Source organism: Macaca thibetana, chromosome 16 (genome assembly GCF_024542745.1).
Source record: "Macaca thibetana thibetana isolate TM-01 chromosome 16, ASM2454274v1, whole genome shotgun sequence".
NCBI lineage: Eukaryota > Metazoa > Chordata > Mammalia > Primates > Cercopithecidae > Macaca > Macaca thibetana.
Genome location: NC_065593.1, coordinates 27,345,622 through 27,361,843, shown reverse-complemented (window position 1 = coordinate 27,361,843; position 16,222 = coordinate 27,345,622). Strand labels below are relative to the sequence as shown.

General features: G+C 42.9%; 1 protein-coding gene and 1 long non-coding RNA gene across 5 annotated transcripts in view; one reads left to right on the top strand and one right to left on the bottom strand.

Moving 5' to 3' along the window:
- The window catches only part of MYO1D (myosin ID), a 382,795-nt gene that overhangs the window by 239,881 nt on the left and 126,692 nt on the right, over positions 1 to 16,222 (top strand). The gene's annotated exons all lie outside the window — the stretch shown is intronic.
- The window catches only part of LOC126939018 (uncharacterized), a 148,235-nt gene that overhangs the window by 42,752 nt on the left and 89,261 nt on the right, over positions 1 to 16,222 (bottom strand). The window contains exon 2 of the long non-coding RNA XR_007720282.1: positions 12,435 to 12,506. This is a non-coding gene — a long non-coding RNA (uncharacterized LOC126939018). The remainder of the gene's footprint in view (positions 1 to 12,434; positions 12,507 to 16,222) is intronic.

Genomic DNA, 16,222 nt, shown 5'->3' with positions numbered 1-16,222 from the left:
CCCCCCCCCCCCCCCCCCCCCCCCCCCCCCCCCCCCCCCCCCCCCCCCCCCCCCCCCCCCCCCCCCCCCCCCCCCCCCCCCCCCCCCCCCCCCCCCCCCCCCCCCCCCCCCCCCCCCCCCCCCCCCCCCCCCCCCCCCCCCCCCCCCCCCCCCCCCCCCCCAAGATTGAGTTTAATTTGCGTAAACAAAAAATCTGTTCGCCAGTTTTCAGTGAGATCACATAAACCAAAACATAATAGCCTTACCTCAGCTAGAATTCTTCTTACCCTTCTTTTGTTGTTGAGTCGTGTTAGTTTTGCCTGAGTGTTTGGTCTGAAGAATGTTTGAATCTGTCTATTAATGTTGTTTTGATATAGTCCCTTTTTATCAGTATGGGCTTGATGACTAAGGAAGCAGCCAATTAATTACACAAATACCTCCTTTAGTTCTGTGGAGAATATGAAGCAAGCAGGGGAGAGAAAAGAGACAATTATCTGAACTGATGTGACTGTTTTGTAAAGGTAAATGGACTGTAATTATGCCAGACTTCATGCTTTATTGCTCTATTTGACATGACTTGCTGGAAAGATATCATTTCGTTTGGAAGATGGATTGTCCTTGTAATGTGTACAGGGTGAACCCTGCTGAAATCCATCCGCCCGCCGGTCTGCGCCCCATCACCATTTCTAAAGCACCCTACCCTCGTGGCAGTGTCCCAAAGGAAGGGGTTTCCATGGTAACCTCAATGGAGGCAGTCAGCTGACGTCTGGCACCGCCTGTGCTGGTGTGCGCTAGCCTGTTCACTCCCTCGGCCCTCCCTCAATCCTTTAAACTATATTTATTAGTTCTCTTTAATGGAAAGCATATAATCCCTTAATGTCAGACCCTGAGTGGCACTCAGCTTTATTAATTTATTTAGGTAATAAATTTACCTTCCTAATTAATTCTCAGCAGTCCTGGGAGCTGTATTATTTTGAACATCTTGCGCAATGTTTATAGTTCCGCGTGTTATAACAAAGAGAGTCACTTAGCAAAATTAGATATTTGGAAACCTCTCTTCTTAGAAAGAAAGTAATGTCTATATTATAGAGAAATTTAGAAAAATACAGATGTCAAAGTTTCAGTTTAATTTTTCAAGAAATTTTTTTCTTATTCCAGTGGCGTTGGCAATGAAACAATCTTTCCCCTGCCTCTTATCATTTATTTTTAGCACTCAATGACTTTATTATTGGATTTGAGTGAGCCACGTGGTTTTAAAATACTTCTAAGAAATGTGACGACTAAGCCACATCCTCTCTCTTTTTTTTGTTAATAAGAGAGAAAGAAGTCAGAATTTCAGAGCTCCCCTATTGATGGTTTTCCTGACATGTGTTCAGAAGCAAACGCCTTTTGTTACGCTGGTTAGAGACAGCTGCTTATGACAAACACTACTAAGCAAACTGTTTTTTTTAAATGTGTTTTTCCTTACATGTGCAAAAATCTGACTAATAAGCAAACCGATTTATAATATCAAAAGTCACTGCTTTTGGGCACAAAGTAGAGTCCATTTTCATCAGTACTGTACTGGGAAATTCAATTTCATATGTAAAAGATGTCTCAAAGCAATGTCTGAAAGCACCAAGCACTAGGACCAATTTATGACTCCTTTAAAAAGCTATCTTGTTAAAGAAACACAATGCCTTTTAAGAACTAAAATGTAAGCAAATTAGTACGGTACCACCTTAATTTATCCAGAGGTCAGATTGCTAGAAGCAAGATGGCTTTAAAACAAAGCCATACACGGAGATGTACATATTTTTTAAATCTCTACATTTGCAGAAATAGATGTTGCTAAGCTGAGGTAATAATAGGCTTTCTTTAGACAGCTGTCTTTATCAGAGCTCTCTTTTATTCAGTAAACATTTTGGAGCACCTCCCATGTGCTGTGCATTTGGCAGGCACTGGCAGTGCAAGCATACATCACATAGACTCTGCCTACAAGCCTTGTGGACCCGTGGGAGAGGCAGGGAAGCCACCAGCCCGTCGGCACAGTGCCTAGGTTGCTCACTGTGGCAGCCCCGTAGATGCACAGCACAGTAATACCTTGCTGTCAGGAGAAAACCGGTGCTCAGAAAGGTGAAGCAATCTGCCCAGGTCACAGAGCTCACCAGGAGTGGAGCTGGGCTTCACCCTTCGTGTTTGTGACCTAGCCCTTAATCCCAAGTGTGTTTGACCTAGGCCAGTTCCAGCAGCCATCTGCTACCTGCCCCTCCCTTTGACAGATGACACATGAAACTAAAATCCTATTTGGGGCCCAGAGCAGTGGCTCACACCTGTAACCCTAGCACTTTGGGAAGCTGAGGCAGGCAGATCACCTGAACTCAGAGAGTTCAAGACCAGCCTGGGCAACATAGTGAAACCCCATCTCTACAAAAAATACAAAAATTAGCCAGTAGTCCCAGCTACTCAGGAGGCTGAGGAAGGACAATTGCTTGAGCCCAGGAGGAGGAGGTTGCAGGGAGCCAATATCACACCATTGCACTCCAGCCTGGGTGATAGAGCAAGACCCTATTTAAAAAAAAAAAAAAAAAAAATCCTGTTTTAAGAGGAAAGAAATAACAGAACTAACATTCATCGCATGTGTCATGCCAGGTGTTTCTTAAATGATTTACCCAGGCTATATCTTGATGATTGTAAGAATCCTGGGCAGGAAGTCTTATTTTATAGATGAAGAAATAAATTCTCAGAGAAGTTGACCACTAGTGCAGTGTTTCAGTGCAGGTTCTTCTAATCTCAAAGCCAGAGGTAGCCACAAAATTAGGTATCTTTCTACCTAACTTAATTGCCAAAGTTGCTCTCTTTCTCTCTCTCATTTTCTTTATTTATCTATGTAAGTCTTTCTTACATTAATAATAGTTTTCTAAAATAGTTCGCCTTAACCTTTTGAGGATTAGTGACTTGTAGACCCGCAGGAAACTGAATAATCAAGATGAGAATGTGTGTATTGGCCCTGGTCTGCATATCAAGAGCTCCAAAGGTATGTCATTAGGATACAAAAAAAGGCTGGGCATGGTGGCTCACGCCTGTAATCCCAACATTTTGGGAGGCCGAGGCAAGCAGATCATTTGAGTCCAGGAGTTCAAGACCAGCCTGGCCAACATAGTGAAACCCTATCTCTACTAAAAATACAAAAATTAGCTGGATGTAGTGGCACGTGCCTGTAATCCCAGCTACTCAGGAGGCTGAGGCAAGAGAATCGCTTGAACCCGGGAGGTGGAGGTTGCAGTGAGCCAAGGTCACAACATTGCACTCCAGCCTGGGCAACAAGAGCAAGACTCTGTCTCAAAGAAAAAGAAAAAAGAAAAAAAAAAATATATATATATATGTGTATGTATATACACACATATGTGTATATATAAAAGCAAAACAAGAAAAAGAAAATGTCTTCATTTCTTTTAAGGGGGAAAAAAACAGCACCTTTGAAGAGAGCTGTCACGTTATACTTTTATTTGTACTGTTTATTTCTCTCAATTGCAATCCTGCCTCCTCAAAGAAGAAAAGGTACTACAGTCTCAAGAAGGCCAGAAAAAATATAGTGGTTTTACTGTTAACCTGCTATTTAGAAGATCTGATTTTTATTTTATTTAGTTTTCACTTTTAAAGCCAAATAAAAAGTGTTAGTATGTTGATAGTCTAACTCAGGGGTTCTCAACTTTAGCTGCACATTAGAATGACCTGGAGAGTTCTTAAAATTTCTGATACCCAGGTCATACTCCAGATCAATGAAATCAAATCTCTGCTGGTAGACCTAGGCATCAGCATGTGTTAAAGCTCTCCAGGCCAGCCAGGCGCAATGGTTAACACCTATAATCCCAGCACTGTGGGAAGCCAAAGTGGGAGGACCACTTGAGCCCAGGAGTTCAATACCAGCCTGGGCAACATAGCAAGACCTTGTCTCTACAAAAATAAAAAAAATAAAAAATAAAATAAAGCTCCCTAGGTGACTGCACTATGCAGCCAGAGATGAGAACCACTTACCTAACTATTCTGTTCCCCAAATTTTTTCACTTTTGTTGTTTTGGCTACTTCTTGGAAACATCTGTTAAAAGTTGGACTTGCCCCCAAATTCAATTCTGCCATTAGAGTTTTTTTTTTTTTTTATCACTTATGTATATGTGTGTGAGAGAGAGATGGAGAGACACAGAGTGCTAAGGTCTGAATGTGTTCCCCAAAAATTCCTGTGTCAAAATCCTAACCCCCAATGTGATGGAATTCGGAGATGAGACCTTTGGGAGGTTTCTACCCTCATCACAGGATTATTGACCTTATACAAGAGGCCCCAGAGAGACCCTCGCCCTCTTGCCATGTGAGGAGACTACGAGAAGTTGGCAGTCTGCAACCTAGACGAGGGCCACCAGCACCCTCATCTCGGACTTCTAGCTTCCAGAACTGTGAGGAGTCAATCTCTGTGGTTTATAAGCCACCAGTTTATGGTATTTTGTCATAGCCACCTAAATGGACTAAGACAGAGTTGGAGAGAGAGTGTGTTTTCTAGAAAGCCTCATGATCCCGTATCTGTATCAAAAATTAAATTGTCTTTAAGTCACTGACCATGGTTTAATGTTTGAGGACAGTCTCATCAAAAGATTTTCCTTAACAAGAGGAGCATAAGATAAAGAAATCATCTTATATTTGATGATTTTCATTCCTCATAGTGGACATCTGCATATATTGTCTCACTTGGCAACAACCCCCCCACCCCCGCCACCACCACACACACACCACTGGGAGGTGACCTCTACTGGTCCTGGACTGTAGCCATTAAATAAATGAGTTTGTTTCTTTGTTATTGGCTAAGGTCCAGAACAAACTTTCTTTACACAGAATTGTTATGATGAAGTTTTGCACTACAGGAGGAATCTGAATTTTTTAAATATAATAAACATTACAAGGGTTTCATTTTATTGTAATCATATCTAAGCATAGACCTCTTTACAGTGTGCCATGGTTAGAGGTATATCTACTGGGAGCAAGTAAAATTGACAGGCTTAGGGTCCTCTCTCCTGAGTTAGCTGAACTACTACTTTGGCTGCTATTGAGGGAGCAGCCATTCTGCTTCTTGGGAGCCACCTCTGATATCCGCCCTTACCATCCCCTCTAATAGCCTTTCACAAAGCTCGTTGAGTTGTAAAAATACCTTACATTGCATTTAAAGATCATTACACTATAAATGGTAAAGGACAAAAGAAAAATCACACCCCAGTGGGGTCTGGCAACACAGGTGTTAGGATATTTGGAAGCAGATGGGTGGTTGTTGAATTCATGCCCCATTTTAACAGTAGCACCCATCTCAGTTGAAGGTTGAGGCCCAAAATGAAGTGTATGAAATAATGCGAGGAAAGTCCTCAGCATCGTTCTTATCACATAGTCAAATGCTCCATAATTAGAAACTGCTCTTTGCCCCCTTGCAAACTGACAATCCCGTGCCTGTAGAAATCAGAGTCGGATGAAGTCAGCTTTCAGTGCCCTCACTGTCTAATCTTTGCTCTCAGTTTTCATTCCCCTGGAGTGTTCTTCCAGATAACTGAATGGCTTCCTCACTTCATTCAGGCCTCTGCCCAAATATAACTTTAAAAGACTTGTTCAGAATGATACCCTCAACTCCATCTTATCCCTCTGTATGCCTTTACATACTTTATTCTTCTTCATAGGCCACATCACCACCTGTCACATTATTAGAGTTCTTTACAGTCTGGCTCCCCCACACCCCCATTAAAACATAGACTCCATGGGAGAATGGTCGGGGGCTCTCTTGTTCCCAGAACACTGCCTGCCATACGGTAGGTGTTCAATAAATGAGTGCTGATGGTTGAGCTGGAGAGGTCAAGACTGGTGACAGGAAAAGTAGTTAAGATGCTGCTTCAGAAATTACAAGGACCTGAACTCAAGCAAGGACCATAAAGAGGGGGAGATGGGTTCAAGACCTGTTTATGTGCTAGAACAACAGGCCTTGGTGCTGGTGACTCACCAAGATAGGAAATACAGGAAAAGAAGCAGGGATGTGGTAGCAGAGTGTGCGAAAGTTCAGTCTCAAATGGGCTTCATTTGAGGCAAGGCCCAACACACAAAGAGCAACCTAGGATGGAGACTGTCTTAGCATGCGGTGCTGTAACAAGAAACCACAGACCACGTGGCTTCAACAACAGGAATTTATTTTCCCAGTCTGGCTGGAAGTCCAAGATGTTTGAGCTCTGGTGAGGGCTTTCCTTTCAGTTCACAGGGGACTGACTGCCTTCTCATTGTATCCTCACATGGGGAAGAAAGGAGGAAGCAGGTTCTGGCCTGTCTTTTCTTATAGAGACACTGATCCCAGCGTGAGGGCTCCACCCTCATAACCTAATTACCTCCCATAGGCCCCACCTCCAAATACCATCACACTGGGGATTAGGGTTTAAACATATGAGAGGTCACAGACATTCAGTTCTTGAGCAGAGACATGGATTTGGAAGCCGTAGACAAGAGCGCGGGGAGGGGTATGAGGAGAGAAAGGGGAAAGTATCTGCAAGGTAACCAGTAAGAATAAAGCTTTTAAGGCTGTGATTAAGGGTTGGCTTTGATAAGGAACACACGGGAACCATCAGTCTCCTAAGCAGGGAGAACCTTTTGAATCCATCCATAGCTTTTACTCTGGCTTTCACACATTCAATAAATTCTATCATCTACCACCTGCCTGGTAGGTAGTAGGGAAATAAAGACAAGAAGATGCAGCTTCTGCTTGTCGTTTAGTGGGAGAGGCAAATACAAACAAAAATAATCACAATGCAGCTTGTTAAATGCAAAAGCAGAGGTGAGCATGAAGTTCTATGAGGGTGCAGAAGATGGCAGAAATGGCTTTTCAGGACAAGGAAACGTTTGAGGAGGCTTATACGAACAGGTTGAGCATCTGTAATCCAAAATCCAAAACGCTCCAAATTCCAAAACTTTTGGAGCACCCGTATGACACCACAAGTGAAAAATTCCACATCTGACCGCATGTGACAGGTTGCAGTGAAAACGCAGGCACACAGCACAGCTTATTCGATGTCCCCAAGGGAAAAATAAAATTACTTTCAGGTTATGTATATAAGATTTATAGGAAACATAAATGAATGTCATGTTTAGACTTGGGTTCCATCCCCAAGATGTCTCGTTATATATATGCACCTATTCCAAAATCTGAATAAAATGCAAACTCTAAAACATTTCTGGTTCTAAGCACTTTGGACAAGGTATACTCAACGTGTATATGCAAATACTTGTGCATGTTTGCACTGGGCTCTCGTAGCTTTTTTCAGATTCTTAAAAGGAGTGTGTGCTCCACTGCTATTAACAATGCAGAGCAACCACTTTTAAGTGGCGTGATGAGGTTTGTGTTCTTAGGAAGCTAATTCTGACAGCATTACAAATATATACCGAAGTGACAAGAGGCTGGTGAAATAAATACCATTTCAGTGGTTCTTGGAATAATCTCAACAGATAAAGTGACACCAGAAATGGAGAGAAGAGACAAGATGTAAGCGGTTTCTGAGTTATTCTTAATTAAGGTTAACATTTTTTGGAATATTTTCTATGAACCAGGCACTAGTTTAATTTTCTACCTGTGTTACTTTAGATAATTTTTTCATCTTCCCTGTGAGGATGAAACCCCACTTGAAGGTGAAGAAACTGAGGCACGGAGCATTGATAGGGCTTATCTGAAGACATAAAGTCAGTAGGAGGTAGTGCCAAAATTGGAGCCCAGGCAGTGTGGCTCCAGAGCCTGTGCTGCCTCCCAGGTGAGAATGGATGAGTTGGGGAAATTGAAGCATTCTCTTTTGGGCTTGGGAGGTGGTATGGCTGGTGGCACTTTATTGAGATACGGCCCTGAGAAAAAAGAGTAGTAAGGGTAAGGTGATGAGTGTCATTTTGTCCAGGTCAAATATGTGGTCCCCCTGGGCTCTCCAGGAGACTCCTTGTGCTTTCCCTAGACAGGCAGAAATGCCCATCTGAAGCTCCAGAGAAAGGTCTAAGCGTGACATGCACGTTTGAGAATTAGCAGCATTTTAAAGAGGGAAATTTGCAGTCTCTTCTCTCCAACTGTGGTTCCCATTGTCCAGCCTGTGATGTTTGCTTCCTGGCTCCTCCCCTGTGTCAGAAACCCTCTAAGGTGAAACTACATTTCTGATTTGTTTGGGGCATTGTCTAGAATGAGAAGTTGGGCCTTCCAGTTCTGAACAAAATGGAAGAGATGCATTTCTCCCTTCCTGTCTCACTAAATACAGCTAAAAACCCTAGACATTATATCATAAAACAAATGTAAGGAGATTCTGAATGCTGGAGAGAGGAAAGTGGACCAGCTAGGGACCTCAGGACTCCGGAGGAACTTGGCAGGGAGGGATTCCCTGGCTTTTCTTTTTGCCTCCTTTCTATCCCAGACTGGCTGCCGGAGAAGCCCGCCATCCAGAAACACCAGCAGGCACAGAGAAGAGCCTGCTCTCTCTTGCCAAAGTACAGGAAAGGGGTAGCCTAGCAAAACAGAATCTTTTTTGACAATAAGCACCCTTCTCCAGAAAAGCACCAGGCGGAAAATATGGGTACCTGCAGCTCTCATCAGCAAAGGCCTAGTGAGAAGCCTAGCCCTCCACCCTCACCTGGCAGTAAAGAGGTACCCCTCTCCTGACCCTTCCCTGTTGGGGTGGTGTCGAGGAGGCTCAGTGGGGAACCAGCCTAGGGGTAATGAGGTGCCCAACCCCTCTCAGTATGTCAGTGGAAGCAGAGGGACATGCCTAGGTTTCTACCCCCTCCTGGAGGCTATGAGGCGCTTGTTCTACTCCCCACAAGAGCTGTGTCAATGGAAGCCATGTTGAGGGGCCTGGATTTCCACTCCCATCCAGCAGTAAAACATGTGTCCTCCCCTTCTGCTCCTGGCCCACTTTTAGTGGAAGCCTGCTAAAAGAGAAGATTTAAGTAAGATCAAGAGTCTCATAACACAATATCCAAAATGACCAGGATACAATAAGAAATCAGTCATCATATCTAAAATAATTGTTAGTGTACACTGACTCAGAATGGGATAAGGAAAATAAGCCTCAAATGATGAGTGAATAATCTTTTTTTATTTTGCATCAAGAGGGTCATTAATTTGTAAGGCAAAAAAAATTCAATTAAAGACTAATAAGGAAAGCAACTTAATTAAGTTGGTATTTTGAGAGAAAAAAATAAATTTAAAATAGATAATATAGAGCTTGATTCAATTAGTAAAACAATTAGCTTTGTAAAATAATAATTTGACTATCTAGGACCCAATTATTTAGTAGTTTTACGTAAATCAGTGGTTACGTGTGATTTGAATCACTTGGGGAGCTTTTACAAACTGCAGATGCCCAGCACAAACCAGACCAAATGTATCACAGTCTTCCCTGTGATTCTCATACACAGCCATGGTTGAGAGCCATTGGCCCAAACGAACCATAATCAGAAGGCAAATGGGAGGATGTTTATACCTCCCAAATAGATGAGACAGAGTCAAAATAGATGGGACAGAGTTTGTGTGCTAAACTTTGTATGTTCTTTCCAAAGGGGCACCTTCTTGGGCCATTTGTCTTGCTTTATGTACCCTTGTGATGAATCTGATTATCTCCTTCCCCAGCCCGAAACAATAAATCTGAAGCAGTAATTAAAAGGAAGTCAGTCTCTTACAGGCAGGCATACTGATGGTTGCAATATATGAAAACTGAAAGAATAGGAAGACTCAGAGATTTAGTTCAGTTCCACTAGATGGCTTGGTATTAAAAACTGGTTGAAGTGATTTCTTGAGCTATGTCCTGAGAGCAGTCTGTTTGGAATTAAAATTGAATTTTTCGTGAAACTACCGAACTCCAGGTTACAAGATGAGCCCAGGAACTCAAACTGCCAGATATTCAGGCAATACCTGGCCTGTCTTAGATTTTAACAAAAAGAAGACAGTTGCCCATTTGGCTGATACCCATGAACCTAGTAGGTTCTAAACACCTTTCCAGTAAGGAATTTGATATTTAATGTAAATGTGAAAAAGCCAAATTTGCTTGCTACAAACAAGGTTCTTGCAACAAAAGGGAAAAATAACCAACCATTTAAATTAATGGAGTTGCGAGGCACCGTGACTCACGCCTGTAATCCCAGCACTTTGGGAGGCCGAGGCAGGTGAACCACTTGAAGTCAGGAGTTCGAGACCAGCCTGGCCAACATGGTGAAACCTTGTCTCTACTAAAAACACAAAAATTAGGCAGGTGTGGTGGCAATCGCCTGTAACCCCAGCTACTCGGGAGGCTGAGGCAGGAGAATCACTTAAACCCAGGAGGTGGAGGTTGCGGTGAGCCAAGATCATGCCATTGCACTCCCGCCTGGGTGACAGAGCAAGACTCCATCTCAAAAAAAAAGAAAAAGAAAAGAAAAAATTAATTAATTAATTAATTAATGGATGAGGCTTTGGGAGGCCCAACTTCCTGTGTGTCACTCTCTAGAGGGATTTGTATTTAATTTTGTTAAGTACAAAATCCATTGTGATGAGAACATTATGTGGGTTATAAATGTTCTTGATGGTGCCCTTGATCCCTGTCAGGATGTGCAATATTGGGAAGAAGTTGAAGCTGAATGTGGAGATGTTTTATTTATTCAGTGCAGTGAGGTGAATTGGTGTTGGAAACTTATTGAAGAGTTTTGTGGAGTGGCTTTCATCAAGCTGTTAAAATCAAGGGTTGAAAGCCCTTGTCAATCAATGATATAAACTTAGCCCTTTTAATCAGTTGATTACAATTATTTTCCTTGACCTGAATAATGTTGATCAATAGTACTAGGCTCACAACAGGCACTTGGGAATAAAGTCGATTATATTGGTTTCAAGACAGTTTTTCATTACTGCTCAAGGCTCATGTTTTGTAGAAATAGGTTTTGTTTTACCATTAAAACAGCATGTGGCTCACACATACTGGTATGATGTTTGGATCATGTGATCCAGGCGTACAGTCACAGAGAGCCTAGTAGCCCTGAAGATGCATCTGTTTTAAAGCATACTTACTAATTAACATTCACCATAACAACTCTGAATCCCTGAGAAAGGAAGAGAATTTTATTCTGTTTCATGAAGTGGGAAAATATTTATAAATGTGGTATTTTTACTGTTTATTTGATGTGTTCAAATAATAACAAAAAAATTTTGAAAGTGACTGTTTGTGAAGGAATTAATTCTTAGTTATCCCAACCTATGCATTCTTTCCCTGATGCATTTACAAAATTAAGGTTTCTCTCTGTTATGGTCATATGTTCTTAGGTCAGTGATTCAGAATAGGCGGGCTGGGAGCAGTGGCTCACGCCTTTAATCCCAGCACTTTGGGAGGCTGAAGCGGGTGGATCACCTAAGGCCAAGAGTTCGAGACCAGCCTGGCCAACATGGTGAAACCCCATCTCTACTAGAAATATAAAAATTAGCTGGGCGTGGTGGCAGGGGCCTGTGATCTCAGCTGCTCAGGAGGCTGAGGCAGAAGGATTGCTGGAACCCGGGAGGCAGAGGTTGCAGTGAGCCAAGATCGTGCCACTGCACTCCAGCCCAGGCCAACAACAGACAACAGCGAAACTCCGTCTCAAAAAAAAAAAAGGGGGGGCAAAGCAGGTGGCTTCTCTCTGCTCTGCAGTATCTGAGGCCTCAGCTGGGAAGACTTAAAGGCTAGGGGTGACTTAAGGGCTGGGGCTGGAATCATTTGAAGGCATGTCCACCAAGGTGACGGACACCTCAGTGGGGAGGACTCAGAGACTGAGACTGCTGACTGGAGAGCCTTATGAGGCCTTTTGGAGATGCTTGGCTTCCTCACAACATGGTGGCCTCAAGGTAGTCAGACTTCTTTATTGTTTTTATTAACTTTTTTTGAGACAGTCTGCTCTGTCACCCAGGCTAGAGTACAGTGGCGTGATCTCAGCTTGGTGCAACCTCTGCCTCCCGGGTTCAAGCAATTCTCGTGCCTCAGCCTCCAGAATGGCTGGGACTATAGGCATGCGCTACTATGCCCAGCTAATTTTTGTATTTTTAATAGCAACAGCCACGTTGGCCAGCTTGGTCTTGAACACCCAGCCTCAGGTGATTCACCCAACGTGCTGGGATTACAGGCATGAGCCACCACGACTGGCTGGTAGTTGGGCTTCTTATGAGCTGACTTAGCGCTCAAAACATGAATGTCCCATTGAACACCGCAGAAGCTGCATTGCCTTTTCTGAGCAGGCCTCAGAAGTCACACAGCTCCAATTCTGTTGCATTTTATTGGTCAAAAGCCAGTCATACGGTAAGCCTAGATTCAAGGGATGGGGACATAGACCCCTATCTTTCTATGGGAGGAGTGTCAAAAGTTTTGCAAACTTGTTTTAAGTCCTCCACTTTCTACCTGCTGGTTAAAAATTATTTTCCTTACTCTGACTTAAAATGCACTTACCAGTCAAGGCGGGAGGACCACTTGAGGCCTGGAGTTCAAGACCAGTCTGGGCAACACAGGAAGACCTCATTTCTACCAAAAAAAAAAAAAAAAAAGTGTTTTTAATTAGTTGGATGTGGTGGCACATGCCTGTAGTCCCAGCTGCTTGGGAGGCTGAGGCAGAGGATTGCTTGAGCCCAGGAGCCCAAGGTCTGAGCCATCATTGCACCACCACACTCCAGCCTGGGCAACAGAGTGAGACCCCAACTCGAAAAAATGAAGTAAAATAAAATAGAATGTGTTTACCCACTCACAAGATGTCCCAGAAGTCTCATCTCCTTGTAATACCAGGTTTAAGGTCAAGGGCCAGGATTTCATCTAATTCAATCCAGGCGCCATTCCTTAAGTAGAGTTCCTGCAATCTGAAGACCAACTGAAAGGAAAAGTAATCTGTCCCGCACCCATCAGCAATGGTGATCTAGGGATGGGATACCTCCCACCGACACTTCTATTCAAAGAGGAGGGGAATGGGGGTCACAAAACACTCACTGACCTTCTGTGTTTGCAACTAAGTAGCTTTCTTAGCTGCTTCCTGTCCACAAAAGGTTGGGGGCTGGGTGCAGAGCCTCTTTGCATTTTGCCATGCCTATGTTGCTTTCAGTCCAGTCCTTTGAAATTTTGGTGGATTTACTGTGTATCAATTTATAACCACTCCATTGGACAAAATCACACCCACAAATCTCTGCAAAATAAACTCTCCCATATCTTGGGCTCCTCATGAGCTATTGTGGGACAAGACCCTTAAGATTCAGGAGCCCTGTTGTTTAAAGGATAGAATTTGTAACTCTCCCATATCTTGGGCTCCTCATGAAATTGTGGGACAAGACCCTTTAAAGGATAGAATTTGTAAGGCATGCCCTAAAGTTCTTTAGAGCCTCATTTAGCTGTCTGGAAGATACTATGAATGCCTTAGATCTTTCTAAGGTTTTAACAAAGGATTTTACAATCCCACTCTGGATTCGATCCATTGCCCTGAAACCATTTCTTAATTTGAGAATCATTTGCCATCTGGAGAAGCTGGGAATAAGAAACAGTTTTATTTTCAAGCCCAGCAATTGCAGGCTTCTTTATATTTCCTCTAATTTTTACATGAGAGCAGAACAGTTCTTTATTAAGGTCCTCTCTCTCCTCTCACGTTTTTTTCATAGACAGCAAGAAGAAGCCAGATGGCACTTTCAGTATTCTGTCTAGAAATCTCCTTATCTAGATCATCACATTTGTTGGGTACTTTTTCTGTTTTCTGCCTTCCCATAGGCAACAGGGTTGTCAAATTTTCTCCTGTTTAACGACCAAGGTCCCTTTTCTCCCCTTTCCTCTGGCTGGGAGTAATCTTTTCCCTGTTTTCCTCAGGCCCTCACTGACCCCTCTTAAAGGCCTGCCATGATTCCCCCAGCAGTCTCTGAGGACCTTTCCAGCTTCCACCCACTTCCCAAAGCCAGTGCCAACTATTTGGGATTATGTTACAGGAGCACCCCACTCCTGTTACAAATTTTTATTCCAATTACTATTGCTGTATAACAATCCATCCCAGACTTAGTGGAATGAAACGACCGCGACTTTATTATGTTCTTGGATTCTGTTGGTAAAGAATTTGAAAGAAGCGCTGTGAGGCCAACATGCCTCTGCTCCACAATGTCTAGGGCCTCCGTTAGGAAGATTCAAAGTTGGGGGTTACTTGATAAGTGAGAGTCGGAATCACTGGAGCCCTCATACACTCACTTGTCTGGCCCCAGGACTGTGACCAGAGCACCTGCACACGACCCCTCTGAGAGGTTTGGCTGCCTCACGGCATGGCATCTTAAGACCATCAGCCTGCTTGCATGAGGGCTCTTGGCTCAAGCAATTTGTTGCTTTCAAGAGATACTTGCTTATAAAGGGATAAACTCTTAGTTATGCCACAGCTTCCATTATTTCCATCATGAGCCCACACAGCTGAGCTTCCTAAGTTATAGCTAGTTGAGGAGTAAGGAGGGAACAAGAGGTGGGGGACTGGGAAGGGAGAAGGAGGGAGATTAGGAGAGACAGATGAACAGAACAGAGAAAGGTGAAAAGAAAGTCATCAGGTGTCCTGCAAAAAGCCAGAGCAAACTGTCTTCCAAGTTTCTGAATGGAAAACAGAATGAACAGAATGTTCTCCATCAAAGAGCAGCCAAATAAATTTGTTAATTGAGATCAAAAGAGCATAAACATTATCTCTGCAGTCTAATCAGAGAACAGAAGTTGAACAGGACATCCGAAAAGCCAAGTGTCTATGTCAAAATACAAGCAAACACCTGAAGAAATGAAGTGACCGCTACAATTTCATGAAAGTTCTTCGTGTGTCAGGCATAGCTTTGGATGGGGTGTCGGGGGCAGGGGTGTGGAAGGGCAGGGAGGTGGAGGGAATACCAAGAATGAAGTCTTTTAGAGGTGTATGTAGAGAGCAGTAACCAAAGAAGAGGAGAGATTCTCCAGGAGAGAAGATTGTGGAGCAGCTGCTACTGGGAGGAAGTTTGGAACAAAGATGCTCCAGAGTAAAAAATAAATAAATAAATAAATAAAACTGATTATTATAGTGATGAAATAGCAGTAAATACATTTGAGTGTTTACCGTCTTACTATAAAATGAAGTATTGTTTTATATACCATGGTATACTGTAAAATAAAAACAATACAAATACAAAACTTCATACTTGGCTCAAAAAAGTGAAAGCCACCGAGCCTGACCCCAAGGAGATCATTCCAGTTGGACAAGCACACAGATAACACATAAATGTGACCTATTAATAAACTGAGGTATTTCTTTCTTTCTTTCTTTTTTTTTTTTTTTTTGAGATGGAGTCTTGCTCTGTCGCCCAGGCTGGAGTGCAGTGGCGCTATCTCGGCTCACTGCAACCTCCACCTTCCTGGTTCATGCGATTCTCCTGCCCCAGCCTCCCGAGTAGCTGGGATTACAGGCACACACCACCACGCCCAGCTAATTTTTGTATTTTTAGTAGAGACGGAGTTTCACCATATTGGCCAGGATGATCTCGATCTCCTGACCTCATGATCTGCCTGCCTTGGCCTCCAAAAGTACTGGGATTGCAGGCGTGAGCCACTGCGCCCGGCCTATGTTGAGGTATTTCCTACAGTGAACCACCCCTTACACTTGTGAATATACTCTCTCTCATGGTCATGGTGTTTATCTTGTTGTATCCAGTTTGTTAATTATTTTGGATTTTGCATCTATTTGTAAGTTACATTGATTTCTGGGTATGTTTTTGTGTGTGAGAGAGATTCAGCAGGTTATGTTAGCAGGATAAATAAAATGAGTCAGTATGGTTTCTATCTTTTTCCATATTGTAGAGCGTTTAAGTATGATAGAAATTACCTGGGCCTATAACATAACCTGTGCCTAGTAAGAAGTAGGAGAGTGTTTTTCTGATAATATAAAAAAAACTTTTTGCTAGTTATAAATAGAAATTAATTGTTTTATCTTTCTTTAAGTCAATTTTACTAATTTATATTTTCCTATAAAATCATGCATTTCAGGCCTGATGCAGTGGCTTACACCTGTAATAAACTGGTGTTTGTTACACCAGTAATTAAATTAAAATTTAAAATAAAATTAAAAACAGGTTTATTATACCTGTCATAAACTGGTGGTATTACAGGAGGCTGAGGCGGGAGGATCGCTTGAGCTCAGGAATTCATGACAGCCTGGGCAACACAACAAAACCCTGTCTCTACTAAAAATACAAAAACTAGCCAGGCGTGGTGACATGCAC